The sequence below is a fragment of the Dendroctonus ponderosae genome, unplaced genomic scaffold (genome assembly GCF_020466585.1).
Source record: "Dendroctonus ponderosae isolate FM_Combo_2020 unplaced genomic scaffold, Dpon_F_20191213v2 Dpon_F_20191213_5, whole genome shotgun sequence".
Taxonomy (NCBI): Eukaryota; Metazoa; Arthropoda; class Insecta; order Coleoptera; family Curculionidae; genus Dendroctonus; species Dendroctonus ponderosae.
This window is the reverse complement of record NW_026018715.1, coordinates 192319-196282: the sequence shown is the minus strand read 5'-3', so window position 1 is coordinate 196282 and position 3964 is coordinate 192319.

Here is a 3964-nt window from a genome sequence, read left to right as displayed (position 1 = left end):
TGCGGACACAGTCTAAGAAGAAGACGTGGACCACATGCGAAGACCAGTTCCTGCACCACATCGAGGACCATGGGCTAACTTTAAGTTAGTTATAGGAAGCAAGAGAGACTGTTAGGTTTAGGTTTAGATTACGTAGTTAGGTTAATTTAGATTAAGTCATATGAGTCACTAATGAGAAATAAATATGTTCCAACAGAACGATAGTTCAGTTAAAGACGTTATGGTCAGGTCTGTTTAATGTCAGTTAAAGTAAAAGTTAAAGTTTATAGACATCCTATGGTTAAGTCCGGTTCGGTCACACAAAATTTACATCCACATAATAAAGAATATTGTATTAATTTTGAAATAAAGTGTTTTTTTAAAACGTGAGTTTCAAATTAATCAATAAAATTATACTCGGTTTTAAATCATATACACTGTTTGATAAGAAATTTGAGTTTATTTTTTCGATGCGGTTCTTGATTTTGAAAAGGTCATCCAGTTTGATCTCTTCGCTGTGTATGCCGAGGTTCAGTAGCGGTAGTTCTTTGAGTTCATCATTGAAGTCTGGAAATAGTATTGGTTGAGTACTATCTTGAAAGGGTTGGCGAAGATTTCTGATTGATTCTTGGCTGGAAGTAATGCTGCATCCTATTGGTACATGGGCAATATAGGTTCCGAATAGCTTCAAATATTCTTCACGCACTGGACAATTCAAATGGATACGTTCATCCGTAGGGAAGATGAGGGCCCAGCGGCTGGAGTCGTCTAACTGGTTGAATATAGGGGTAGTTATTTTAACTTCTATCTATATATATTTTCTTTTAGCTCAGCTTGATCACAGAGATAGTAGTGATCTCTTAAATTTAGGCATTCAGCTTTTTGATATGAGAAATGCCATTCGTTTTTGATTAGGAATTTATCTTCCGGAAGAATAACCTTAAATAAACTCTTTTTATACATAGGTATTGAATATAAATGAAAATATTCGAATTCGTAAGTATAGGTTATTGGAATGTGTAACAAGAAGGTTACTTTATTGTTTAAGATGAAACTATCTACCTTTATTATTTTCTCAAAAATCATGATGTTTTCTAACGAAACTTCTATAGGCATTCTTTTGGTATTAACGGTTTTTTGGAAATGCCGTAACTCTACTAATAGAACATTGGTTTTTATAATACTTGGATGTAATATTTCTAGTTTAGAGAAGGTTATAGCGTTCTCTATATCTTGCCACATAGAGTCAATTATTTCGTATATATTTGTTACTTCACTAATTGTATCCTTTATATAGTTAACATTTTCTTTATAAGTATTTTTATTAACAAATAATGCTATTTGACTTAATTTTGATTCAAGCAATTTTTCGTTATGAGATATTTTATTAATGGTCTCGTTAAATTTATTTATCAGATTAAGAGGAACAGCGTTTTCTTTGGGAATATTTATCGCTAGTTTATTTTGATTATTTTGTAGTTCATTAATTAAATCATTATAACGTTCTCCGTCTGCGAAATCTAAATTTCCGGTTATTGATTTAAAAATTGATCCTGCAATGATAATCATACCTCTTTTCATTCGCTGTGGGGGTGGAATTAATTCGCTAATTTTAGATTGAACTCTTTTTTGAGCAAGTAAAAGTATTTTTAAAAAGTTTGATGTTTCCATTTTATATTCATCATCAAAATGAGTTAATCAAAGCTGAATTTGTGTTTGAGAGGTTTTTGTATATTTAAAAGATGTATTTTCTTTTTGGTGTCAGTTTGACCTGTTTTTCTGAAAGTGAACCGAAATTAATTTAGAGGGTTTCTCAAATTTATCAGCATGTTTTTGACGTATATGCTTTTTTACGTAAACTGTTTGTTCTGGTTCGAATATGTCTTCAGGGTTGTCTTTATTATTATTAAGTTTTAATGCTAAATGTTCCTTTTTATCTCTAAGTTTTTTATTTATTTCGTTATAAAGGACTCTGGCCTTTTCTTTATGATCATTGACATAGTCAGTTAAAAAAAGTTGTTCTAGTTTTTGATTAAAAATGTCGTTAGTGGTGATATGTCCTTGTATAATGTCAATGGGTTTGCAGTTGGTTGCCGAATGGATTGTGTGATTGTACGCAAAAATGGTATATACCATTTTATGATTAACTGGAGAACTAGCAAAAGTTTGATTATTTAATAATTTGATATGTTCCGCAAGGGTTGAGTGTAATCATTCAATTCAAAGAACAAAAATGAACTTTTATCTTGTGAAGGGACAGTAGTTCGGTAACAACTGTTTTCTTAAATTCAGTGCCGTTGTCTAGTAGATTTGATTCGGTATTCCATGATGGGAAAAATATATTAGTAGATTGTTAACAATTTCTGTTGAATGGAAGGATTTCAATTGATAGCCTTTAGTGTATTTAGAAAAACTATCTATTATTGTTAGGAATTTGCGCTTTTCGAAGGTAAAGGTGTCAAGATGAATTATTTCAAAGGGTTTTAAAGCTGTTGGGGTGACGTCCATTGAAATTTTTACAGGTTTTCGTTCATATTTGCTTCGAGCACACATTTCACAATCGTTAATGTATGATTGGATAGAATTGTATGTGTAGTATGCAGATAAGTTAGTCTAACTAAAATTCCTACATTGTAGTATGTTGGCAACAAAATGTAAGCCCCGTTGAGAACTGCAGAACATAAAGAAAGTAAAATGAGAGAAGTGGCGGTGTAAAGCTAATAAAACTTGGAACCGCGTTGCGCCACAACCGGCTGACCGTCAATTACGGACAGCTTTGACTGGAAAAACCGGTATCTAGATTATCGGCTAGTAAGAAGCGGAAATTTTAAATTTTGAAAGGTACAAAATACTCCAGGTACAAAAATTTCGGTGTCTGCACATGTTATCTCGGTTATTAATGGTAATGGAAAATGTGCTGTTTACTCACCGAGACCACAGGGGGTAAGGACATAGAAATTGTAACACTCAGAATCAATCACCAAATCAGATCAATTTTAGATCCAGATCTAAGTTGCTCCATGAAAGGGAATGAAATAATATATACCTAAATCAAAATAAAATAACATTTATTGTGTAAGTTGACATTTGCTAAGTAAAAAAACATAAATTGTCTTCCAAATAGTCTCAAAAGGAAAAACTGGGTAGCGAAACTTGTGCCTTATCGGAGTCCCCACCAAAAGTATTCTCCTTATGTGCTGCAAGATTCTGTTCCATGCTGAACTATTAAATAACAAAAAATTTGGCCCGGAATTTGAATACCGGTTCTTTGCGTAGTTTTCAAGATTACCCTTTTTAATACAGAAATTTGTGCAGTTTGATGATGTACATTTATACGAAAGAACATGATCGTCAGGGTGACTCATTTTCATGTAGATATAAAATATAAAACCAAACAAGAAACAGATAAACAAAAAATACTACTATGTTAAAATGCAATTAATACCCGTGCAGTTATTAGAAATATTAAATTATTTCAACTCGGCCGATCAATCGAAAACGTGGTTAAAATAAGGTTAAAATTAATTGTTAGGTTAATTTCATTTAGCAAAGACAACATAGCAATTCAAGAATAATACCCAATCGCGTTGCTCCGCAAGTTTAAAAAGAACAGAACTGATCTAACCGGCGTTTGTTTTATTTTCTCCATGTCCTGCACGTTTCGTCCATGCGCAGAACTTCTTTGCCGAAAAGTCGATATTTTAGTGCCGTCAGCCGCCGGTCAGGCAGTTGTAGCGCTATCTGCGAAATGCGGAACAAGGACGCCCATAAGATAACTAGCGCATATATGCTAACTTGACTCGTTGTTTAAAAGACATGCGCATGTTGGATTGAGGTTACGTTAAGCAAAGCAAACGTATGTCATCAAATTTTTATGATTCAGGCAGTGTCTTTCATCTATGAAAATAAACGTGCTTTTGAGATTTTATATTAAACCTACAGTTATAAATATTTCCTAAACATAGTTGGTTAATGTTTTGATTAA